Source organism: Vulpes vulpes, chromosome 8 (assembly GCF_048418805.1).
Source record: "Vulpes vulpes isolate BD-2025 chromosome 8, VulVul3, whole genome shotgun sequence".
Lineage (NCBI taxonomy): Eukaryota > Metazoa > Chordata > Mammalia > Carnivora > Canidae > Vulpes > Vulpes vulpes.
The window spans coordinates 60,021,011-60,047,652 of record NC_132787.1 but is presented as its reverse complement, the minus strand read 5'-3'; the positions used below and the strand labels follow the sequence as shown (position 1 = coordinate 60,047,652).

At 48.3% G+C, this 26,642-nt stretch overlaps 1 long non-coding RNA gene across 2 annotated transcripts; it reads left to right on the top strand.

Annotated features, from left to right (window-relative positions):
- Positions 1-280: 280 nt before the first annotated feature.
- Positions 281-22,093, top strand: LOC140599979 (uncharacterized). Of its 2 annotated transcripts, none has more exons than XR_012003075.1 (4): positions 281-1,590; positions 14,979-15,067; positions 16,473-16,527; positions 16,632-22,093. It is a non-coding gene; the product is annotated as an uncharacterized lncRNA (long non-coding RNA). The 2 variants fall into 2 exon arrangements; XR_012003074.1 differs by having other exon boundaries at positions 14,976-15,067.
- The last annotated feature ends 4,549 nt before the right edge of the window (positions 22,094-26,642 follow it).

Sequence of the window (26,642 nt, the reverse complement as noted above, 5' to 3'; positions counted from 1 at the left end):
AATCCCCGGGGGCGGGTTGGGGGTGGTTGGGGGCGCGGTTACACAACCGAGCTCCTGCGAACCGCTCCGATTTTCCTGCTGCCACGGCGTCTGCGGTTTGGGCAGGGAGGAGGGGCAAGGAGCGCGCCCCAGATGTGAGCTTTCCCAGTTTCCCCACACGTCCCTCTGGTCAACCCCGCGCACCCCCGCCCGCCCTCCCCGGCCTGGGAGGCCTGGAGACTTAACCCTTTTCTGCCCTGGCCTCTGGCTTGGAATTCCAGAAGGCCGTCTGGGGGAAGGACAGAGGGAAGCGGAGAAGCCCGGCTTTTGGACTCCTGCGTCTGGGACCGTGCTGAGCTCTGGGCCAGGCCCCATCCCAGCCTCCGCCCCCACTCGGCGGTCGGGAACAAGGCGGTGGCGGGGGCGGGGCCGTGGACCTCAGCAGGCCCAGGGAGCTCTCAGGGCGGGGAGGAGAAGGAACACATCTTTTCCCTAAAGGACATCCCGCCTCCCTAGGATGGGGCGGCCCAGCCTGGGCGCTGTGATCCTCCTGTCGTCTTCTCTTCTCTGCCCAGGCAAGAGCTGCCCTGACGTAGGTTGGCGAGGCAGGGAAAAGCAACCGGCGAAGCACCTCACAAAGGCGCTATTGTAGGCAGCCGGGCGGGTGGGGGCTCGCTCCATTCAGCGCTCTCCTAATGTGGGGCTGGCAACAGTAATCACGGCCTGTCACCCACGGAGGGGGCTGCCCACGGAACATCTGGCTCCAGCGGGCGGTGCACCGGAGGGCTGCGGAGGAGGGAGGGAGCTCTCGCTGGAGGCCTGGAGAGAGGGCTCCTGGCCTAGGGGAGGGGCGGCAGGGCACCCTGGCCCAGTGCGCCCGGGAGGATGGCCTCCTTGCGAGTGTGACACTCTCACAGCGTCATTGTGAGCTGCCACAGGCCGGGGCCGCGTCGGTGGAGGTATCCTGATGTGGTGTGCAACATCAGGAACGGTTTCGGGATGACCCTGACAAGGGAACAGCTCTGAGACCGTAGATACGGCATCCGTGTGAGGAGCGCAGTGTAGAAACAGGGTCCTCTGCCTCCATGTGGGTGTCCGTCTTTGTAGCATCTTTCTTTGCCTGAATTCTCAATGAGAAGGACAAAAACAGCCTTTTTTTTTTTTTTTTTTTTCTTGCTTCAATTTTCTTTGGAAAAGTTCACTCAGACTTTTCTGAAAGGGCAGAAATCTCTGGGGCCTTGTCATTTATTACTCTTTGCTTTTTCTTCTTCTTCTTTGGCTCCCATTCAATAGCTTGGGCTATTTTGGAAGCGTTTTGGAAGGTGAGTGGAACTGTGTGGGCAGATCCAGTGAACTGTCCAAATTCATTAAACTAAATTATCTGCTGCTCAAGGAGAGAGCCTCGGCAGCTGAAGCCTATCATCAGAAACCAGCCTCACCGCCCCTTCTCAGACCCTCCATGGCCCGTTACTTGGCAGAGACAGGTGGTGACTTCTGCTTTGGATTGAACAAAAGGCAGTGGGAAGCACAGGCCCCAGTGAGGAGGAAAGGGGCTAAAAGCCCAAAGAGAAGCTCCAAGTCTGCCCCTAACACCTGGCCCTTCCTACAAAGGTAAGCCATGCAGGCTGCTGGGCATCACTGTCTGCCAGCTTCCTGGTCCAGATGTTGCCCTCCATCACAAGGCCCGATGAAGAGGGCTCTCCTTCCCCCTGCTTTGGCCTGCAGAGCCTCCTGACCTAACTCCTTGGCTTTCCACTTCATTGCTTTGTTCTCAGCATCTTCTCCACCCTCGTGCTGGTCTTTGTGTCTCCCCACCAGAGGAACCAAAGTGTTGGCCTTACCATTTTCATCAAAGAGCCTGAGCCAATGTTGTCTGAGCCCTACATGGTGGGAGGGAAGGGCAGGGGTGTAAGGATGAAGTTGTTGATTCAGCTGTCAGAGCTTCCTCTGGGCCCGGCTCAGGCTAAGCAGGAAGCAGAGCCCTTCCCACCCCCCACCCCCCACCCCTCCTCCTCCTCTGCCTCCTCCTGGAGGCTCCGTTCTCTCCTCCTGCAGGAACCCCTTCCTTCCCTGAGGCTCCTAGGGTCCTCCCCTAACTGCTCCCAGTTCTCTGTTTAGATTAAAACGTGCTCACCTGGAGAGCTGTTGAGACTCTGGGTTTTTCTCCCTGTGTCCAGGGAGGTTCTCTTTAGGACCTGCTTTCCAGCCTGTCTGCTGCCTCAGCAGGCAGTGCAGGCTCCAGTGCAGGAGCTTTGCTGCCAGACGGCAGGGGTCTCTCCCACCCCCAGCCCCTATCAGCAGTTGCAGCCTCTCCTGGCTCCGCAGCCCCAGCAGCCTGGTCACCCCTCCTTTGCTACCCCCGCCACCGTCAGGGCCGATAAGCTCTCCTGTGTCTGCTCTTTAACTTCTGCTCTCACAATGCAGAGCTTAAAAGATTAAATCTTTATTTATGGATTTAATAACACCACAGAAGAATGATAAATGTGGAAGTCAATGTATTACTTTAAAGGGCAGACCTTTCAGCACTGTCTCTCCAGAACCTGGGTTCTGACCGTCCCTAGAGTTGGACACCTCTCCGGCATGACTCCCCGGGGGCCTGGCCCACAGCCCAAACTCCACCTTCTCTGAGAAAGGACCCCCACATCCCCTGGCCTTGGCTGGCGGCCTGGCCTTGTGGTGCAAGAGAAACAAATCACATTCCCTCTCCTGGGGATTTAGAATCACAGATCAGAGATGTTGGAGTTGAGAAAAGTGTTTGGAAGAATCATTTGCCCTGCTACCCAGAGGCAGCAGGAGCTGGCCTGCAGAGGAGAAAAGATGAGGCTCGTGGACAGAGGCAGAGGCCCAGCAAGAGGGCCTAGGGCCACTGAGTGTGTATCCTCCCTCACCCCCTCCCTGTGCTCACCATGCTCTTCTAGTCTGGGTTCTGCAAAATGCCTGATTCCTTAAAACAAGTACTCCCTTTTTTGTTTGCTTTTCTTTTTTTTTTTTTCTCTAGTATGGGTTTCAATTTCTTACAACCTATAGACAACTCCTCATCTTCAGCTTACCTCTCCACCAAAAATATTGACCCTGTCCCCTGGACAGCTGGGCAGGGGACCTTGACCCTCTAGGATGTTCCTCCCTGCCATGACCCACACCAGGATAATGAGAGGACCTGTGTAGGCCTGTCATACCGCCTCCTGTGTAGCCTTCCGGACTGTTGGAGGCGGCGGGGTGGTGGTGGGGAGATCCCCTCTCCTGCTCTGTGCATTCTCAGTGTCCTGCTGCTTTCTCCAGCAGAGCCTGTGTTCTCTGTGGCAACACTTCATATTAGAAAGAGCACAAACTCTAGAGCCTGGCAAGCTGGGAATCAGAGCACCTGGGATCAGAGTTTGGTCTGCCATTTCCCACTGTGATACCTTAAGCAAGTCACTCACTACCTTATCTATAAATAATAGTACCTGCCCAACAGGATTGTTGCCATGAAGATGAGAGCTGACCCATGGAAATTCATGAGCAGTGTGGACAATCAGTATGGGGCTCTGAAACCCCACCTCCTCTGGGAGGCTCTTCTGTCCATGTCTACACCCACCCAACAGAGTCAGGTGCCTTTACCCTGGGCCCCAGTTTATCCTGGGCACATCCCAGTTGCGGCCCACATCACCGTGTACTGTATCTTGTTCATCTTTGGGTCCCCAGGGCTTAACACAGAGCCTGGGTCACAGGTGGGACCTGTAAACCCTTGTCTTCTGATTCCCCTGTTAGGCGGTGAACCCTTGGAACTCTGGGCATATCTATTTTCTAACTCAGGACCTAACTCAGGAGGGGCACATCGCCAGCAAGCGGTAAACATTCTCGAGGCATTTTTCAATGTGATTGGACAAGGACAAGCTACAGATAAGCACAGAAAGCAGTCTCCTTCAACTGTGGAACATACTGGCCTTCCCACAGTGACAATCTCCACCTCTAAGATCTAAAGGGAAAGTTGCAAACCAGCACATCTCTCCCCTGTGACCACAGGGGATGAAGGCAGAGGGAAGACCTTTCTTGTTCAGCACCCAGTTCCTGGCGAGGGTTCTGGAGCAGGTCAAGCTGCTCCCACCCTAGCCCTGCCCCCCTGCTGCTGGTGGCTTACTTCACCCATTTCTTCGCTCAGAGAATGTGGGCACTAAGTGTACCCACTTCACAGATTACTGTGAGACCTGAATGGTGTGATTCCTGCAAAACAGTAAGCCCTGTGCCTGGCACACAGCAGGTGCTCGGGAAATGTCATTCGTATTGTTAGTCATGTTATCATGACTGCAGAAGTCTTTTCAGAGGGTAATGTGCTCTCACATTTTCTCTACAACAGTTCCATGCAATAAGCAGGTCTCAGGAGCCTGAGGGGTACAGAGATTGACACAGGCCTTATTGTCTAAAGTCACATAGCTAATAAGTACTGGGGCAGAACCTAGGTCTCGACTGAAGAGTGGAAAGGCTGTGTGACCTCAGGTTGAGTTCAATCCCTTGCTCTGGCACTCCCTGGCCACATAAGCCCAAGTGCCTCAGTTCTCTGCGCTTCAGAGAATATTACCTACCCCAGAGCTTGGGAGGCATGGATGTAGCCAGTGTACACAGAACAGCTAGCACAGCATCCAGAATAATAAAGGTGCTCAGTAAATGCTCATTCCCAGGGCCGATTCTTGCTGTCTTATCATGGGGAGTATGCTGGTGGCTATCTCTGGTGTTATAAGCCATTTGTCTCAATCTGGTGGCTCTTTGGCTGCCTTCTCTTGTCATCGGTACATTGTCTATAAGAAGACACGCCGCCTGTTGCCCACCATAGATCTTTGCATTATCAGTAACTGAGGGGTTGACAGATAGCCTGCACCTGCCATCAGAGAAGAAAATAGGATGTGTGAAGGCACCTCTTTTTCTCTGTGCCTGAGCCACCTCTACCAGCAGTGATGCATGTGTTTGGGTTTTGGCTTTTGGTCATCTTTCCTTTTTTTTTTTTTTTTTTTTAACATAGTACTCCCAAGCTGCCTTTTTCCTTCTACCGTATTTTCTCTTAAAGATGTTTTAGCTGTTCATCCCGTGTCACTGGTAGACATCACTATTGACTTTTTGGACTCACCTTTGCTGTTGATCTTGACAGATCTTTCAACATCATTTTGGTTGCACTTGGTCTTGCAGATATTTATTACTGTCCAATTGCAGGTGATTTTTGTTTTGTAGCTGTTGAATGCTGTATTCCAGACTGGTGAATCCATGCAGTTGTCAGGCACATGGGCTGTTCTCCATCTATTCTGCTTGCCCTTCTGGAGGAAGGAAGACAGTGCAGAGACAGCACAGGATAGGGGGAGAGGAAGACCCTTCTAGTCGGTGTCATTGGTCCATGTGGCCGAGTATCGACTCTGCTCTGCATTGACTAGGTGACCTTGAGCCGGACACTGACCCCTCTGAGCCTGTTTATTCATTTGCAGAACATGATTATGGCACCCAGATTACCATCTTATAGGGTTGTTAAGTTTCAAGCCCTAATGCACAAAACTTTTAGTACCCCCAGAAGAGAATCTTAGGAATCTCTGAGTTTGGCACCCTCATTTTACAGCTAAAGAAGCTGAAGTCGAGAGAGCCTTTTGAAGGTGAGGACCTTTTCCATCTTTCTATCCCTGGATCCAGAGTCAGGTGCATACTGGGTATCCAATAAATATTCTGTAAATGAGTTGAGTGGCTAGCTCACAGTGACATACCTATGATTGAATCCCTCTTAATGACTCAGAGTTATCGTCAACATCAATTCCTACACTGTGCTGCTATGCCACAATGCCTTCAAAACCATTGGGCTGAATAGAATGTGGCTACTATGCTTTTCCACTTAATGTTTCCTCTCTTATCTCTCTTCCTCCTGCCTGCCAGCTCTCCCTGTGCCACTGGGTCTACTTTCTAATTGGGAGGAATCTGTGTCACTTTCTAATTGGCTGACCCCTCTAGGCTAGGACAGAGCAAGAGCGCAGGGCCTTGAAAGAAAGTTGACACATGCACAGGTCACCATTATGAGAGTCACACAGTGTGATGGAATCTTCCACAGACCAGAAGCAGGGCCTCTTTGAAGCTGGAAGTGGCCTGAAGTCGTCTGGTCTCACCTCCTCACGTCATACAAGCATTTTCTAACTCGCTGTGCCCTTTCTACACATGGCATGATTATTCAGTGAAGCGGGAGCATGACAGTGGCTGTAGTAGCTAAGGAATGCACCGGTTTCTGCCCCCCTGGATTCATCACTGCCCAATGACCTGGATTCTTTTTTTTTTTTTTTTCAACCTGAATTCTTAAATACTTTTTCCTCCCAGCGCAGGGGAGGGAGACACACAGAGATGTGGATTTCTCCTCTCATTTCTGATTATGACCTGGTAAATTCCCTTCTCTTCTCCTCTCTGTGCATGCCAGCCCTCCTTAGTCCAGACTGAGGACAAATAACTTTTACTGTCATAAGCTAGTCAATGTGTAAACTAGGAATAGTGGCATAATAATAATAATTCAGTAGGTAAAGGGGGACACAGGAGAAATGTTAGATATATCACATTTTAAGTTGAGATAGGAGTAATCTCATTTCTATCAGACTTCAGTATTCAGTGGAAAGCCTGTAAACTGAAGATAGGTTATCAGCCATAAATTGGGATTTATGTTCTGTGGGTTTTTAAGGAGGGCGAGTCAAGCAGCTCAACACTGGTGCTGGTTCACATCTGGAAAGTACCAGCTGGCTCCTCCTCGCTGTGGGCAGTGCCGTGGAAGAGCACAGAGCAGACACTGAGGCTTGCGTTGTGGGCAATGGAATACCTCCCTCCCAGGAGTAGTGTGATGACTAAAGGAGAGCATGTATGTGAAAGGGCTTTGTCCATCACCACGCACACAAGTGCCAGGTGCTCACAGTATCTGCTTCAAAATTAGCATAGACGTCTCGTGTCTGCGCTGGGTTTTGGGGAGCCAAGGAACAGGACCAGCTGGCAAGAAGGAGCGAAGGGAAGCTGGACAGATGAGAAGTCGTAATTAAGGGAGTCGATCACTGGGAGCAAAAGGAGGTTGTAGATATCCCAGACTCAAAAAGGGGCTCTGAAATCTCTCTCACCTGGACCCTGTGTGGGATCGATCCACTGTAAGTGGTCATCAGCGGGCTGCATGGATCCGCAAACACGGGAGAACAGAGTGAGGCCCAAAGCCAAGGTCGTGGAGCAGGAAGGAAATTGGGGCTGGACACATGTCCAAGGCAGGAAGGCCACTGAGAGATGCTGAAGTCTGAACAGAGCCCCAGTGAGAGGCAGTGTCCATGGGAACACTTCAATGTCAAAGCCAGCCGGGACTGACGATTGATTCATTAACAATGTAATGAATATTGATGAAGTATTTACTATGTGCTACATGTTTATTCACAATATTGAATAAGACGGACACAGGCCTGTCCTGAGCCAAAGGCAGATGCTCAACCACTGAGCCCCCAGGTGCCCAAGGAATGTCCTCGTGCTCCAGCTTGAGGGGTGTTTGCAGAAAATAGAAAGATGAAAAGGCAGGAAGACGCAGAGAGAGAAAGGAAAGTCTTTACTGTCCTGGAGCTGTCTTCCCTCCCAAGGCTGTTCTCCATGAGCTTGAGAGGCAAGTGCCTCCCACACAGGTTTTTTCACAGGTGTAAGCTCTCCAGAAGCACCTGCTTCTCTCCTGAATGTAGAAGTGTGCCAAAGGTCAGTAGCCAGAGGGCCGGAGCCTAGCAGCGATCTTTTGTTTTGCACACAGTTTTTTCTGTGCATCTCCTGGTAACAGGGACTTCGTTGCCAGCCTCGTGTACCCTGGAGCACACAAGATTCACTGTGTGCAGCCTCGAATTCACATTGCCTTGGACGGCAGCGTCCGCGGGGCACTTACCTCTGGGCTGGGCCACTGTTTACTGAGCCCTGTGCACTGCCAGGCATGGCATGAACGTGGTGGTCTCACTTCACCCTCAAAATAGCCAATCCCACTAACAAATATTTATGAGCCAAGCTTCATGCTGGTGGTTAAGAAGGACACGGTGATGAATTTGGTGCCTCAGGGAGATCCCTGGGTGGCGCAGCGGTTTGGCGCCTGCTTTGGCCCAGGGTGCAATCCTGGAGACCCGGGATCGAATCCCACATCGGGCTCCCGGTGCATGGAGCCTGCTTCTGCCTGTGTCTCTGTCTCTGTCTCTCTCTCTCTTTGTGACTATCATGAATTCATGAATAAATAAATAAAATCTTAAAAAAAAAAAAAGAATTTGGTGCCTCAGGAGCTGACAATTCAGGTGGGATGGGGGAACTGGGAAGTGTTGCAGATAGGATGACAAATAGGCACACATTTCCCTCTGTTCCCTAAGACTTCCTGAATGGCTGAAGAGTAGTGCCTTAAGAGAGGGTCCTTCCTAAGATCTCCAAGGAGGATGAGGTCATAGTCCAACTAGGGAGATTTGAAGAGATTTTGTAAAAGGGTGATATCTTGAGGGAGGCCCCAGAGGAAGATCCTGACCTAGATAGAATGTGTTCTGGGATGAAGAGCTAGCGCGAGCAAAGGTGGGGAGGTGCTTCTGCACAGGCACGGCCAGAAAATAGCCACTGGGTTAGCTCTTTGAGAATATAAATTGCCTCTAACAGCACCATAGGTTTAGAGCAAAAAGACTTAAAGGATTTGGGTTGATATCAGGTTTATGTAAGTAGATACTATGAAGTGTGGCTGCTCCAAAAGATGATCCTTCCGAGACTGAGTAAGTGGAAGCCCAGCATTAGTGTGAAGGAGGGAAACAATCCTGCGTCGCTCAGCTATGGTTAGGCTGGAGAAGCAATGTTCTTTTCCATCCTGGGGAGGAGGAGAGTTAGAGCTGCTGTTACTTATTAGGGACTTCTGTGGGCAGGGCCCCTGGGACATGTTTGTATGCATTCTTTTGATTTTGATTATTTTTGATTTTGATTATTTTTTAAAGATTTATTTACTTATTTCAGAGAGAGAGAGAGAAAGAGAGAGAGAGAGAGAGAGAGAGAGAGCAGGAGGGGCAGAGGGAAAGGGAAAGAGAGAATCCCAAGCAGACTCCATGCTAAACATGGAGCCCAAAGCAGGGTTCAGTCTCACTGCCCTGAGATCAGAGCCTGAGCCAAAATCAAGAATTAGATGCTTAGCCGACTGCACCACACAGGCATCCCAGCAAGCATTCGTTTTAATCCTGAAAACTAGATATTATTATCTCCACTTTACAAGTAAGAAAACTAAGCCTCCAGCCGGTCATCACGGGCTAAGTTCCCTGGGCAATGGAATAGCTGACACCCACTGAGAAGACCTATGGGAACTAAGGGCCCTGCCTTTAAACGTCTGAAAGATCACCAAAAGGAAAAGGGATAATACTTGTTTAATCTGGCCCCAAAGTGTAGAAACAAGCTCTCAGTACAAGTTAGTTGCACAGAAAGAGGGAGTTCTACATAACAAAAGGAAGAGTAGTCAGCCCTGTGCCAGAATGTTTTGTGTTGTCTTTGGTGATACTGAGCTCCCTGTTCCTGAAGGTGTGCAAGCAAAGGCTGGATGAATGTTGGGTGGTGCTTTACAGAGGATTCAGGTATTCAAAAGTTGGAACTAGATGCCCCTTACAGTATTTTCCAACATTCAAACTTTGTTCCATTTTCCAGCAAGTTAAAAAAAAGGAACAGTCAAGAGAGAAGAGGTTCAAAGAACTGGGGTTGGCTGGCCACAGGGCAAACCTCACATGGTACATTTTAACAAATGAAAACTGGGCCCAGCCCTTCCCCCCCCCTGACTTGGCCTCTGGTGAAGTCTCCTGGAGAAGGTAGGTAGAAGAAGAAAAAATTTAGTGAGTGCATTTCTGCCTAAGCAACCCCGCATCCATTTTTCACAAGCTCTGGCTCAGGCAGGTGTCTGGCTGTGGTTTGAGTCTGATTTGTTTGCATTTCTGCAGCAGGTGGCCACTGTGATAGGCTGCAAAGGCAGAGGTTTGCTTTGCACATGATTTAATGCAAGGGTTAGTTAATGAGTTTGCTCCCCCTCAGACGAGGGGAATGAACACACTTCCTGCATCCTTGCCCTCACCTGGTCATGAGCGAAGATGCTGCCTTGCGAGTTCATGTGATCACAACCCACAGATGATTTACTGTAACTCCTGATACTAAAACCCTCTGAGTGAGACATGTGGAATGAATGATGCTCTGTAGTGGATTTGTTAACGAATGTCCTCTCTGCTCCCCAAAAAGAAGGGACTGGCAAAAAAAAAAAAGGCTCTTAGACCAGGGAAAGACTATAATACTCTACAAATCAGAGTCCTTGATGATTCTGAAGAGAAAATAGGCAGAAATTGCTTTTCCAAAAAACAACAACAACAACAAAAAACTGTTCTCGGAGGGACTGTCATTAATTTCAGGGTAGAAAATGGTAGAAAATGGGTTGGCATCTTTCCAGTATCCTTAAAATAGAAGAAATAAGCAGTCACCTTAAGGGGAGAAAAGAAAAAAAGGGAGGTTATGATCTAGGGTTTAAATAATCTTGGCTGGCTTCTGATTTGCATACATATGATAAAGTATGCCACTGTTCCAGAGGTTGATTGCTGGGAAAGTGGACTCAAGAAGAATGAAAATCTGTTGGGCAACAGGTGAGGGAGTAGTGGGACGTTCAGCCAACTCCTCCAGACATGGTGCAGGTCTGTAAGCTCTGACCTACTGCATCAGGTGTCCTGCTCCAGGCCAATGACCAGGGCTGGCTTCCTGGATGTATGACCTCTGCAGAGGCACAGGGCTCTCCTTTTAGGAGGGCCCCACACTTGGTGTAATGCTCTGCTGTTGCTGTCTCTCGAAAATCTTAATTGTTTTTTAAAGATCTTATTTATTTGAGAGGTTGTGCAAGAGAGCACTAGGTTGGGAGAATGGGTGGGGGTAGAGGGAGAGGGAAAAGCAGAGTTCCTGCTGAGCAGGGAGCCTGACATGGGACCTTGATCCCTCAGGATCACGACCTGAGCCAAAGACAGACACTTAGTAGACTGAGCCACCCAGGTGCCCCACGAAAACCTTAATTTTTGAAGAAGCTCCTTGCTTTCATTTTGCACTTGGCCCTGCCAATTATTTAGCTGGCCCTGCCAATGATTCTTTCATTGATCAATGACCTGCCCTATGTTCATCTGCCCTTTCCACCTCTGGCTTTTCTCAGGAGGCAAAGCAATAAGAAGTTTGTAAGTGTGAGTATTGGGTAAAGTATGTGGCTGTCTTTTAGAAAGGTGGACAATTTATTGTTTTTGTATGCTAAGAAATTATGTGTGTTAATTGTAGAAAATTTAAAAGGTGCAAAGAAGGGGAAAAAATCATATATCCACCACAAACATTTCCATATCTTTTGCAGGGGGAATACTTTTTTTGGTTTTGTTCTCTCTTTAGATCATTGGAGATATGCTGAAATAATGTTTTGGAAGATGCTTTTAAAAAATGCTCCACATAGCATGAACTTTTCCCCATACTTTTTTTTTCTAAGATTTTATGGTGTTCTAATGTCCAGAAATACCATAATGTGTTCAATCTCTTCTGTTGGGTCGTTTGTATTTATTACAAACAAGACTTCAAAGAGAACACTTAATAGATTTAAGACAAAATGAAACAGACTGTTTTCCTGGGGTAGATTCTTAGAAGTCAGACTTAGTAAGGCCTTTGGCACACATCACTAGACTCTCTCTGGGAAACGGTTCCAGTGTATGGGCTGGGGAGGAGGAAAGGAGGCCCGGTGAGGGGTAGAAGAAATAATAGAACAAGGGAGGGAGCCCTGTGTGGGTTCTTAGGCTCTGTGGGTCAACAGTCGAGTTTTTTTTCTCTCATTTTTTTTCTTTCTTTTCCTTTCCTCCCCCCACCCAATTTTTATTTAAATTCCAGTTACTTAACATGCAGCTGAGTTTCTTTTTAGGTTCTGATTGCAGCCCATTGCAATAACTTAGAGCAGAGCTAGTTGGGCCACTAGACTAGAGCTCCTCGGCCGTTTCTGCTTCCACAGGCACTGCCCCAGGGGTCTGACAACCCCAGGGAGGGAAGCTCCGCCGAGCTGCTTCCTCCCCGCGCCTTACTGTAAGACAAGGGCATTGTGTGCACCATTTTAGGGTGGGAGGCTTGGCTGAATGTCTGTACTCTTTAAAAGTCTCTCAGGAGGTGGAGAATAGCATTCCAAGCTTGATTGCCTCTACAAAGGGTCTTCAGTGAAAAAACAGAGCTTCAGTGAGGCTGTTGCCCGTGCCCTCTGCAGCGTCATCCGGAACACAGAGGATCTCCGTTTGTGTTCACAGACCGCATCTGCCCGTGGCTGTCCTGAGCATGATCTAAGTAGACTTCTGTTTAGGTGTTTGGGAGGACTGGGTGAGCGGTTGGTGTGTTTACTACTGGGGCTGAGGCCTGAGTGGGGGTGGGGGCGGCTGCCACATGCTGCTGGTGGGGAGGGAGCTCTGGAGATCTCTTTGAAATACAAGTTGGGAAATCTCCAGATGTTTCCACTTCTGAGTCTGGCCAGTGTGGCTCTCAGAAACAGAATCCTCCTAGGGGAGAGGGGAGGTGAAGAGGGTGCTCTGGGCAGCATGGGGTTGAAATGGCATTTAGAGAGCAGCTGTGCAGTGTACCCCAAGGATCCTCAGAATCTGCGGGGTCCCTGGTGGAATGGAGGGGGCACAGGAGTCCTTCTTTCCCTTTAATTGCCGTGGTTTCTCTCTGCTGGGGAGACCCTCTCTTGCCTCTGCTATTTTTCCATCTGCTGGAGACGTAAAATTCCTCACTTACATCGTTTTCTCTGCACTTCTTTCTGCCTCAGCCCACAGTCCATTTCCCCTCAGTCTTGTGCAAGGCCCTGCTGGCTCCACACTGTGGTGGGAGGTTGCTCACACCCACAGGCTGGACCCACACTAGGCTGGAGTCACCGGGGGCAAACCAGCAAACCGCTGGCCTTCTGGTGCCCCCCTCCCTGGCCCCCACCCCCCCCACCGTGGGAAGAACAAAAGGCCCTGTCTCTGCAGACCACCACAAAGAATGTCCCCAGACAGGAAACCACACTGTTGGCCATGAAAGTGGCCTCTGCCTTCCTCAGCCTTTGGCTGCGCCCCACATCAACTTAGTAAACAAACGCTCCTCAGACCGGGGACTGTGGACACTCTTAGCTTCTGCACAGTCTCCAAGAATTGCTTCAGTTTGACTGACTCCTCAACATGATAAACTTTACACAAGTTTTTATTCCACTTATAAAAATAAAATTTATTCTGAGTCACTGTTTTAGCATGTGTGTTTTCGGTGATCCTACGAGAAATTCTCCCCTTTCAAGGGGACTGGACCTCTAACTGTGAGAAAGCACTGTGACTTTAATGTTGACCGCTGCCTCTGTTAAGCCCTTAATCAATGACAACCCTCCAACCAACTGGCTCATTCAACTCCTCCAACAGTGCTCTGAAATAGGCATCACCATCACCACCACCCCCATTTCCCAAAAAAGGGGAAAAAAGCTTAACACACAGGCCAGGAGGCCAGAAGTTCCATCGCGAAGCTCACGCACTCTTAATTTGCTTAAAATCTCCCCACAAGCGATATTGTTCTAGGTGGTGTGGGGATGAGGCTGAAGTGTGGTTACAAAAGCTGATTCCCATGACCCCGGCCAGTTCGTAACCCATGAAGGGTTATAACACACGTACACACATAATTAATAAAGGCCGCACAGTGCTTTTTGCTCCTCACAAGATCAAATCCAAGGAGGTGCTTAAGAGCAGGGGAAAGATGAGTTCTAGCTTAATGGGTTGGGTTTGAAGAGCACAGGAAAGAGATCATTTGTTGTTAAGCTAAAATTGAAATGAGCTGTTGCTGTGTGCGAGGAATTGGGCCAAATGCTGAAGATATAGAGATGAAAGGGACACATCCGACCACCAGAGCCTCTCCAGGGTAGCGGGATGGAGGGGTGGACCGTGAAAAGACAGTGGGGAAAAGCACTGGAGTGAAGATGAGCACAAGATGGTACTTCCTGGGGACCATGGGTGCTCTCCTCCCCCTGCCAGGTCCTCGGAGAAGTGCTGGAGCAGCCAGAGGAGTGGAAAGCAAAGAGAATAAATCTGGAGAGAGCAGCTGGATCGAGGGTCAGAGGCAGCAGCCCACACAGGGGATGAAGTAGAATCTGTTCCGTATTATTGCAGGCAGGGGGTGCTCCTTGGATAATGACTGTAGAAAGATGGGAGGGTCTAAGCTCAAATCACCCAATTTTTAAAGCCTCACCAAGGAAACTGACATTTTCTGTCCACAATGGAGACCTGGTGAAGGTGTTAAGAATGGGAATGATGGGGATCCCTGGGTGGCGCAGCGGTTTGGCATCTGCCTTTGGCTCAGGGCGCGATCCTGGAGACCCAGGATTGAATCCCACATCGGGCTCCCGGTGCATGGAGCCTGCTTCTCCCTCTGCCTATGTCTCTGCCTCTCTCTCTCTCTCTCTCTCTCTCTCTCTCTCTGTGACTATCGTAAAAAAAAAAAAAAAAAAAAAAAAAAGAATGGGAATGATGTGTTGTGGAAAGCTGACGGGTAGGGCAGGCAGGGTGGAGGCTGGAGTCAGGGAGGCCACATAGGAGGCTTTGGGGGAGTCTCAGTTAAAGCTGCTCTCTGCACTCAGAGTACTAAGACCAACCCATTACAATGACCCACAAACCAGGCCCTGACAGGTTGATCCCTTATTTCTGTGACCTCATCTCCCACATGGGCTTTCCTGGTCCAGCCACATTGACCTGCTAGCTGCTCCTTAAACATGCCTGGCACACGGGCCTCAGGGCCTTTGCACCTCTCTTTCTTTTCTCTGGAGTGGTTTTCCTCCAGATGTTCACATGGTTCACTCCCTTACCTCTTTCAAGCCTTTGCTTAAAATTTTCTTTTCCAGGAAACCTTGTGAGTCATTTTATTTGAAATAGTCCTTCTACCCTCCACTCCTCTGATTTATCTTTTCCATCCACCATACTGTACCTTTTGCTTATCTATTTTCTGTCTCCTTCCAGTAGAATGGAAGTTCTTTGAGGGCAAGGAAATTCCTTGAGAGCAACATTGCTCACCGCTCTCCCTGAAGTATCTTCTCAGTGCCCGGCACATGGTAAGTATCAGTAGATATTGGCTAAATGAGTGAATTATGGAACTTATGGATGAAAGAAAAAACTCATGAATCTAAGGATAATAGCAATGGAGTTGAGAAAAGGGAGAGGTGGAGAGAAAACTAGGAGTTGCTCAGAGGACCTGGTATTACTGGGTATGGGGTGAGGGGACAGAGAAGGATCAAGGATGATTCTCAGGACATGTCTGGCTCCAGCACTGGGTCAGTGGTGGGCTAGGACAGTGGTTTTAAACTATGTCTGGTGGACTCCTGGGGGTGGACTCCTGGGGGTTTCCTGGAGCCACTTCTGAGGCCAGAGGAGGGAGGAAGGGAAGCGCTCCAACCAGAGAAAACCAGTGTTTCTCTATTTGTTATTGGTTTCCTTGTTTTTGGTTTGTGTGAGATAATAGAAAAATCTGGATACTGGGCTTTGACCCCAGTTCCTGATACAGGGCTCCTGAACCCTTATAAATTCCTAAATGATAAGAACACTAGATGCATCTTTTGTCTTAAAGAGGTAATTCTGGGTAACCTCTTGGGTAGCTCCAGGATGGGGGGGGTGGTCCCCAGAAAGACTAAGTCATGATTAGAAGGTTGGCGTTTTCAGCTTCAACCCCCATTTATGGAGTTAATAATTGATCATGTCTATGTAAGGAAGTCTTCATAAAATACCAGTAGCGTGGGCTTCTGTCAGAAAGCTTCCAGGTTGGTGAACACATTGATGTACCAAGAGGGTAATGCACCCCAACTCCATGAGGACAGAAGGCTGATGGCACTCCTGTGCCATCTTCCCAGACCTTGCCTATGCAACTCTTCCATGTGAATGCCCATCTGTATCCTTATCATATCCTTTTATATGACACCTGTAAACAGTAACTGCTTTCCTGAATTAAATTAAACCCAGGGAGGGGTTTAATTAAACTGGAGGAGGCGGTCACAGAAGCCTCTGATTTGTAGCTGATTTGTCAGAAGCACTGATGACAACCTGGCATCTGAAGTGGGGTCGGGCGCTCTTGTGGGACTGAGCCCTTAACCTACGGGATGGGATGCTATCCCCAGGTAGATAGCATCAGAACTGAGTTAAATTGGAGGCCACCCCACTGGTGTCACAAAGAATTGCTTGGTTGGGGAATGCTCCCCGCCCCCCCATCTGTTGTCAGAAGTGCTCAGAGCGTCCTAATCCTGTGAGAATAAAGAGATATCTAAGAGGGAAGACTGGGAGGTTTCTTCCCAGTGAGTTTGGTTTAACTTTTACAACACTGAGATTGGAAATTATAATAGGTTACAGTTATTGAGTTATTATATTCTGGATATTAGGCCAGATAAACGTTACAAACTGGATTATCACATGTCTTCTTCATGACAACTCACTGAGGGTGACACTAGTCTTATCATCCTCTTTCCACAGACAGGAAACTGAGGCAGAAGAGAGATGAACTGATTTGCCTAAGGTCACACAGCTGGTAAGTGAAGGGCAATGTGGATCCCCGACTACAAAGAGAAAAAAAGGCAGCGCGTAGACTGATGGAGGACAAGGTGGTTTTTGTTTTTATTTATTTTTATTCAGGAGAGACACACAGAGAGAGGCAGAGAGAGAAGCAGGGTCCCTGCAGGGATCCCGATGTGGGACTCCATCTCGAGACTCCGGGGTCACGCCCTGAGCCCAAGGCAGACGCCCAACCGCTGAGCCCCCCAGGTGCGCCAGTGAGGACAAAGCCTTGCCTTATTACCTGCTAAAGCTGTCACACCGGGAGCAAACCGCCGCAGGAGGCCTGAGCACCCAGAGCCAGACGCGTGGCCGGGGGCCGGCGGGGAGGGCGGGAGGGCGGGGCCGGCCAGGGTCCCTGCAGCCCCTCCGCCAATCAGGACTGGGGGGCGGGGCCAGGCGGGAGGGCGGCTCGGGTGGTCCCTCTGCAGGTAAGGACCTCAGCTCCGCCCGGGGGTGCGCCGGAGTGCGCCCGGTGAGGGCGTCGACCACAGGCGCGCGGAGAGCCGGGCCTGCACCCTTGCACCCCGTGAGAACACGCCGCTGGGAGGGCCACACGACCCGCTTTTGAAGCTGACACAGAGGGCCTAGCCAGCGTCAAGAAGGCAGGCTCATCCAGAAGAAACCAGTCTGTTGGAGACTGCGAGGAGCCCACACCCCATCTGAAGGGCAGCTGCTGTCCTGATCTTCTAGCCAGTTCTTGCCCCCAGGGAATGTGGGCTCAGGGTTGCCTCATTTCCCAATAATAATTTAAAAAAAAAAAAAGCATCAACAACTAGAAATCAGTATTTTTGTGTAAAATCCTCTGACCTTTAAATGTTGCCAAAAGCCCCCAAACACTGTGCGGTCCAAACCAATAATCTCAGAGGTCCACATCTGGCCTGCAGGCCCTGATTTGTGTCCTCTGACAAGGATTCTTAACTTCTTTGGGTCTTGAGAATCCGATGAAAACTGTAGTCTTTTCCTCAGGGGGAAAAATATGCCTGAACAAACACCAAATACCATGGATATCCTTTGTAGGCATCTCTGTGCTCCCAGAATCATTGTGTTCTAAGGGCTCACATTGCAGAAGCAAAAATGACAAGAGCTTCTTGTGAAGGGACCTGAGGCCTGGGAAGGTACACGCTGAACGAGTGGTACCTGAATGAGCTGAGTCTTATATCTGAATAGGATGGCAGAGTTCGGTGGGGCTCCGTGCACCTTGTTCACCACGCTCTGCATTCCCTTTTCCTCTGCAGTCTTGGTCAGGTCCCTGTGTCAGGAGGTGTGGGTCAGGAAGGTTGGCTAGGGGAGCACAAAAGGGCCTGGAAAGTAGGACACTGGTCTGGAGGAGGGATGGAGGCTACTGAGGCAGCCCTGAGCAGGTATGGAAGGAGTAAGGAGGCTTGATGGACAGGGAGCTTTTGAGCTGCTCTTTGGAAGGTTGATAGAACTTTAAAATACAGAATGAATTCTGTATTCAGGACAAGGAGGAGGGGGTATGGATCTAAAGTTGGAATGTCCTAAATGACAAGGCCATCTGCACGTAGGACAAGCATTCCATGCAAGATGCTCTCATTCCAGCCATGTGTGTGTCCCAGCCAGGCTCCTGAGCTTTCACATGTGGGTGACAACCCATCTCCAGCTCAGCCTATTAAATAAAGAACTGGATCTGCCCTCAATTGGTAACAGGGCAGAGCTGAACTATGTGTACTTGTCAGCTGGTATAACAGTGAGCTCCCTGCAGCTCAACATTTAACAGATGCTCAGTGGCAAAAATTAGCATTAATGGAGGCAAAAGACATGCATTCCCACCATCCCTCTAGAATCCCTAAATCTTATCCGTGGGTAAATCAGACCTTCAGAGATCTTCAGAGAGCTGAATGCCTGGACACGTGACCTTGGTCTCTGGTTGGCTAGCTTTTTGAAACAAGGCTTCTCTGCTACACCACTGGCGTAACAATGATGTCCTTAGAAGCATGTTAAGGGTGAGGTTCACTTTATTAGCTAGTTCCTATTTTGTGAACACTCATGTGGCAGCCTCCAGTGATCCTTGCCTTCTGGTGACTCATGTTTTGTGTGGTCACAGTGAATAGGGCTGACCTGGGTAGCCAAGAGGATATACCTGGAAGGGTAGAGTGTGACTTCCAAACCTAAGTCATAAAAGATATTGCGGCTTCCACCATGTTCCTTCCTATACTGCCTGCTGTGGGAAACATTGGCTACCATGTTGTAAGGACATGCAGGAAGCCCTGTGGTGAGGTCCCCGTGATGAGGAAGGGAAGGAAGCCTCCTGCCTACAGCCAGCAACAATGGGCCAGCTGCCTGAGGGAGCCTTCTTGGAAGCAGACCCTCAGACCCTCTAGGCCTGACTTACATAAGCTCCTTTTTTGGTTACTCACTTTCATATCTCTAAATAACAAGCTTATCCCACTATTCCTGATTTTTCTGTTTTAGGCATTATTTATTGATAATTATTCCCACCTTTTCATTTTTATAGCGAGAACTACAAATTACCTCAAAATGTAGCAGATTAAAATAAAAAACATCATCTCTCACACTTTCTTCTCCTCTTAATATATTATATGGCATCAGTTTGATCAACATTTATATTGATGTTTGATGACTACATTAGTAAGAGCACATAAATCCTATTCATAGCAGAGTTATGAGTCTTACTTTCTTGTGCTTAAAAAAATATTGGGTATAATTATTGCCCTGTCGTTATGCTTAGTTTCTGTGAATTTATCATTATTGCATGCTGAACCTACCTCTAGTTGTCTAAACTCTTCAATACTTTCAAACATATCAGGTATTCCATCATTTCCTCCCATGGAGATGGCTGTTTGGAGACAGCTCCCGGAATGTTCTGGTACTCTCCAGGCTTGCTGCATAGCTAATACCCTGGGATTTTCTTTCATTCTCATGCTGGAAGTCCATTTTTTTTCTTTTATTCTGAATTCTTCTGTATTTTAATACATTTGTTTTTATTTAGAAGCACAGCGAATTGCATACTTCATGTTTCCTCTTTACATATATTTGCCAAGAAGCTCAGAACGCAGTCTATGGCTATTTAAAATCAAGTGTACAAAAACCGATGGAATGTATTTTTGGCATTCTTCATCTCACTCTTGGATTTATCCTACTTTTTCTAACTTTGTTTTTTGTGCTTATTTGTGATCTCCTTTAAAAAATATCTTGTTATCGTCAATATATCTTTGTTAACCACCTCAAATCCCTTTACCCACGAGAGACAAAAGCTGGAGTGTATTGGATACAAGACAAAACTCTTGATGGGGAGCCAGGAATCACGGGGGCAGAAATGAAAGAACACCAAAGCCAAAGGAGCGGGGGTAAAACAAAAAAATTGAGAGTTGCTTCCAGAGTTGGGAGGCAGGGTAAGTGGGGATGGGTTTGAACCATAAAGAAGCCAGGCTGGTGTCCCCATAACTTAGCAAGGATCTCAACTTGCCCAAGGTCAGCAGATGCCTCGCGATGAAGACTGGGGCATGCAGGTGTTTATGTCGGTGAAGGGCTGGAGTCCTTTGTCCTGGTTCCTACTTCTCCTGGCCCCAGGCCCCTGGCCCTCCCTCCTGCTTCTCAGCCACCTCTGAGTTCTTGCCCTTATTGGAAGGAAATGAGGAAAGGATGAGACGGAACAAACTTTGCAGTAATCTCAGTAACAGATGCCAGCCTTGGTTTACCGGTAGGGAGAACTGGCAAAGCCGCTGCATCTGGGTGGGGGGAGGCCGTCTCCAATCCATGTGAACCCTTTCAGCTGTGCCCTGCCTCCCATCCCTACCCCAGGGCCCATAACTTTTCCCTCCTAGATCTGCAGTCTCTTCCTCTCACCCGCATCCTTCCCTCCTGTACACACTCCAGCTGTTCTCATCCTTGAGGAGTGCCTTTCTAGATTTCCTCTAGCCACAGTTCTGTCCCCTTCCTGACCTTCCCAGCCAGAAGGGAAGCCTTTTCCATGACTGGCGCACCTACATTGTGTCTGTGTCCCCATGTGCCGCAGAGTGGACCTCCTTCCTGTTGTCAGTCACCAGCAGCCTTTGGGTTGCTGGGCTTGGTTCAGTTTTGATGTGACTTGGCCTGGTTGCATCACCTGCCGACCCTCCTGCCTCCTCCTGCTCCAAACCCCCCTGTTCCTTGATCTCCAGGACTTGCTTACTTCTCCTGTCTTCTCTGGGCTCCTGCTTTTGTCCTCTGCACCTTCCAATTCCTTCCACCCCCTAAACGAATGGTCCGGTCTAGGCTGCCTTTCCCCCCACCCCACCCCTGCACCCCCTCCCCTTCCTAGTGTCGCAGCTCCCCCAGTGGCTTTCTATTGCAGGTGTGACCAGATGCACCTGTATCCCAGCCAGGGTCCTCTCCCTCCTTGAGCACCTGCATGTACAACCACCTGCTGCATGTGCTGAACTCAATCCTCCCCCGGCGGGCTCCATTGTCTTGCCCAAGCCTGTCCATCCTCCTGGTTATCCTGTCCTGGAAAATGGCTTGATGGCTACCTTGCTTTCCCATTGGAGGCTGTGACATCCTCCCTGACTCTCTCTCAACCCCCGTCTATGCCCACATCCAGACAGACACCAGTCAGCTTACTCCTGAGTTCTTCCTCTTCCTGTCCCACTACCTTGATCTCTCCTCTCCATCACCGCAGCCACTGCCTTAGCCCTGTCCCCTGGGGTCCCCACAGCCCCCCGAATGGTATCCCCACCTTCAGGCTTCCCTCCTGGGGCCCAGTCTATGCATGTGTCTGGGGTGGTCACCAAAAATGAACACCTGGGTGTGATGCTCTCCTGTGTGAAGCCACATCAGCTCCCGTGCATGGAGACCCGATCCAAACTCCCCAGCTGGGTCTCCAAGGCCCTTCAGAGGGGGACCAGCCTGCTTGCCCCCGTGGCCTTGGCTCTCCGGGGCCCCACCTTGTTCAGCTGTCCGGAGCCAGCAACTCGTTCCTTTAACCCTCCATGCCACTGACCTTGCTGTTTCCCCCGCACCTGCTGTCTCCTCTTCATTTTATTCACCAGATTAACACAGCCCCATCCTTAGAAGGACTCAGATGCCCCTTAGCCAGCCTCCCTCCTCCTACCTGCCTCTCTTGGCCCACACTGGTGCTGGGTGGAGGGTGGGGGTGGGGTCCCTGCTCTGGGCTCCCTTGTCCTCACCTCCATTAGGCACTGTCACTCCCTTGGACCTATTTTTTTTTAAAGCTCTGTAATCCTAATAATTGGTACAGTTTGGCCAACTGTGGATGCCTAAGGAATGATAACAGAATGAATGAATAAATGGAAGATTGGGTTATGGGAGAGAGTGCTATCGATACTCTTACTTCACAAAGCTGTGGCTTCATAACAACGCACTTTTACTCCCCCCAATGTTCAGGTGCATGTGGGAGGATCGGCCCACCCCTTAGCTCATGTCACCCACGGTCACCACGGGTCCATGCAGAACTCTGGGCATCTGTTCCTTCCTTTTGTCCCCATTCCTTCTTGTTATTGCTATTCTCGTGTGTTTAAAGTTGGATCTTTGAAAGACATGTATAACTGTTTTGTGAGGATGTGTATTTGTATATTTTCATTTTTAAAATATTTAAAAATTTATTTGAGGGAAAGAGAGAATGAGCACAAGCAGCGAGAGCAGGAAGCAGAGGGAGAGGGAGAAACAGGCTCCCCACTGAGCAGGGAGCCTGCCTTGAGACTCTACCCCAGGGCTCTGAGATCATGACCTGAGCTAAAGGCAGACGCTTCACCAACTGAGCCTCCCAGGTGCCCCTGTGAACATGTGTATTTTTAATTTCTGTGAACAGTATTGTGGTATATAACTCATTGTGTTTCTTGCATTTTCTATTCAGGGCCATGTTTTTAAGGCCCGGCCATATTTTTAAGGCCCAGCCATGCTGCTAAGTGTACAGCCAGCCTATTTGTTCTCCTAAAAACAATCGTTTAAAGGGACTGTTTTTGTTCCCATGATTTGGTTTTGTTTTGTTTTAGTTCTTTAATTCAATCCTCATATCAGCAAGATGAGGCAGTCAGGACAAGTGTTAACATCTCCATTTTGCTGAGAAGGACATTAAGGCTCAGAGAGATGAAGCAGCCTGCTAGAGCCACACAGTATTTTTGTGGCAAGACCTGAATGGAGTCCCCTGTCTTCTAACACCAAGTTCAGTGTGTGCTCAAGGATTGCACTGGTTTCTCAGCAAGGAAGTGGCCATTTCTGAACCTAAGGATGTAGGAACTCCGAGCTGGCCTGGTGGTCCATGGGTTCCCCGGGCAGTCCTCACTGGCTGTCTCAGCATTCCTGCTTCCTGTAAGTCAGATTAAAAGGAGCATCTGGGCTGCTGGGAGTGGAGGTAGGGAGGAGAACACCACATGGAGGCAACAGCCTGGGGGGTGTTGGAACCCCTGTAGGCCTGGGCAGTGGTGTGATTGCTAATTGTATTTAATGGACACTTGCCACTCCCTTCTTCTCTGACTTCCCTGAGCCATTGTCACATTGCCTGCAGGGAACTGGCCCCTGTCTCCAGAGGCCTGGCTCTGGATTTACCCCATTTGCTCCCTGGCCTCACTGCCTCTGTCTCAAGTCCAGGTGTCTGCTCTGCAAGTTCTAGGTGACACCTGTGCTCTTTTCTCTAATTAATGAAAATGATAAAGGACTGTAAGTGAATCTCCCAGAAGAAGCCAAGTGAGCACTCTATAGATCCTACCCATGAGGAAGAGTTTCCAGGGGCTCAGGCCACTGCCTTTCACCTTGTCTTCTCCCCATTGCTGAAACAATACATAATTATAATTACAAACTAATAAGCACTGTTTGCAAAGTATCTATAAGTATCTATTACTTCATCTAATATATCTTTCATACAGGTTAGTACCACTTTTTAGGGATGAGAACATTGAGGTTCAGAGAGGGTAATTAACCTTCCCCACACAGCTAAAATGTCACACAATTGGGGCTCAGATCTAGATCTCTGATCACAGATGCTATGCCTTATCCACTATACCCTATCAAGGGCAGATGTGCAGGTTTTCTCTAGAGAATTCCAGGTTGGTGCCTGAGACTCAGCATGACGATGGTCCTCTAAAAGGAAATTGCTCACAACTATGCAGTGAGTATCCTAAATGGAGCAACAGTTTCATCCATCATTTAGCAACTATGCCCTGGGCCCCCACTAGGTGTGCAACCACCTCTGTGTAAGTGAGAAATTTCCAGGTCTCCTTCTGTCTTCAGAGTAACAAAGCCATCTCCCAGTGAATCACAGATGACTAATTAAAATGCATGCTGTCCTGAGCGACCTGTTTTTTTCTTCCCCCAAACACATAGGGGTGGGGGTGAGGGAAGAGGATGGAAAGAAAACAGAGAAAGAACAAAAGAGACAGAAGGAATGGAAGGAGAGACAGGCAGAAAAAGTGAGAAGGAAGGAAGAGAGGGAAGGAGGAAGGAAGGAAAGAAGGAAGGAAGGAAAAAAGGATGAAGAGAAGGAAGGGAGGAAGGAAGGAAGGAAGGAAGGAAGGAAGGAAGGAAGGAAGGAAGAGAAGTTTACTTAATTTAAAAAAAAAAGAAAACAGGTAAACTTTCTAAGTCTCTAACAAATTAACACTTGCTAACATTTTACAAAGAGCTCTCAGGTGTGTGATCCTACGGGGCCTCCTATAAGACCTAGTGTTTTCAGTAAAATTTATTATTCAACTTTACAAATGAGGAAGCTGAGATTCTTGGAGACTGGGGATCACTTAAGAAGATAGCCTAGAACTGGAAAGACCTTGAATTTTGATGCCTGGCAGACCTGGATTCAAATCCAGATGGCCTAGGACCCATCAACCTGGTCTTTGTCAACTTACTTAGCATCTCTGAGCTTTGGTTTCCTCTTCTGGAAAAATGAGGGCGATAATAGCACCAATCCTTTAAGGTTATTCCGAGGATTAAATATGCTATTGTGTGGCACATAGAAAGAGGTAGACAGAGGCCATCTTCTTTCTGTTTTTTCCCTATTATTGTCATTACTATTTACTAATGTATCTGGCCATAGTATTACATATAATAGTAACATTCAACAAATGTTAATTTTCCCCTACCCAATCCCATGCCCCACTTCCCTGTGGTATCATAGCTAGTGATTGTTGGAGGCAGGGTTTTGACTTTAGTACCAGTATTCTTCTGCAGTATCTTTGCTGTCTACCTCTCTACTTAACTCCTTAAAAAATGCAATTAGACAGTACTATATCTCTCCATGACATTAATATTCTTTCCTTTTCCAAAAGCTATTCAGATATCTTAAGATCGATTCTTTAGAATATCCAGCTATCCTCTGCTGCTTGGGGAAGGACCTGTGTGCCATCTGTACTATAGCCCAGTATCCCAGGATATGACATTCCCTCTAATTATTTTTAAGTTTAAGTAGACAATAGTTCTGTAGAAACAATAAACCAGGAAGCCTGAAAATAATGGGAAGTTTAATGTTGAAATTAATCTAAAGCAAAGTTAATCAACATACAATCATCTTTGTGCTACATGGTGATTAGGTATAAATGGAAGCTATTTGTGTAAATGAAAATAGTAATATTTTGTGGAATCAAACCAAGTACTTTCAGGGGTGTCTAGGAGTGAGCAGCAGTCTTGAATGTGGGTGGGTAATAAAGCAATAGCTCCCAGGGTCTTTAATTTGCTTGAGGAAAGGATTGGCCACTGAATCCCCAAAATACTTACTACAATGCCTGGCAGTTTTAAGTGTGCAATATATGTTTGCTCCTTCTCTTCCACATCTATTTCTTCTTCTTTACCTACCCGCCTCCCATTATTATTATTATTATGGTTATTATTATTCCTTAGACTTAACTAACATGGTTCCAAGACTGCTACCTAAGTTCCCAATGTTTGAGAATAAGTGACCATGAGCTACGGGCTTGGAGACCCATCCTGTTCAGACATTTGCAAAGAAGAGAAGACTACTCAGAAAAAATGATTTTAGGATTCATTAGAAAGTGCTACTAACAAAGCAATAAATGGTAAAATTATAGTAATCTTTAAAAACTTGGTGGGTGGAGTGAAAGAGTGGCTTTCTGTCCATGCAGGGTGATAATATGGTGTGGATGGTTTTGGGAATTGCTTCCTGTCCCTTGGGGGCCCTTTGTCTGAGAATCTTTCTAGTCTCGCCCTGTCCACTCATTGGGATGTGTTGGTGTGTGTTCACTTGGCCGGGATTAGAATGACCCAGGACTGGTGCTTGACTCAGGTTGAGCCAGTTGGACTCCTTCTCCCGGGAGCCTGAAGCGGTCATTCAAGGACAGTGAGCTCCTGTATGTGGCTTGAATTGATAACCTATAAACTTGTGAGTCAGATGATGACTATCAGGTAGAGAAAAGAATGGAATAGAGAGAAGCAGGGATGATGGTCTACGTGATCTTAAAGTAAAAGAAAACCAGAAAATGGCTGATTTGGTCTCTGTGGGTTTTCCAGCTTCTGGTTCAGACTCTCCTGAGACCCATAGTCTCTCCCTGATCTTGGGTTCTGTGAGATACTCTCATATCCATGTGATCCATTTTTCTATTTTATTTAAGCTAGTTCAAATGGGTTTTGGTTATCTGCAACCCAAAGCACCTTACCCAAAACACATCACTTAGCCAGATTGTTTCCCTGCTACCTTTTACTGTAGGAAGAGGAATTTGGACAGTTTCGTTGAGAGATAATAAAGCAGATGATGCTGCTTCCTTCTCAGAGGCTAATGCCAAGCTTGCTTAACTTTCTTTAAATCTTCCCTCCTGGGCATTTGGGTGGCCCAGTGGTTGAGCATCTGCTTTCGGCTCAGGTCATGGTCCTGGGGGCCTGGAATCGAGTCTCATATCGGGGTCCCCATGGAGAGCCTGCTTCTCCCTCTGCCTGTGTCTCTGCCTCTCTCTGTGTGTCTCTCATGGATAAATTAATAAAATCTTTCAAAAAAAATAAATCTTTCCTTCTTCTCTTTCCTGGCTGGAGTAGTTAGGTCAGAGTGGGAATGAGTGAATATGGTGGCAAAGTGGGGCAGGGACAAGACACAAAGAGCTGTATTGGAGACTTTATGTCCTGGGCAATATGGTACACTCACATCTCTAACACATGTTGTTACCACTACCCCCT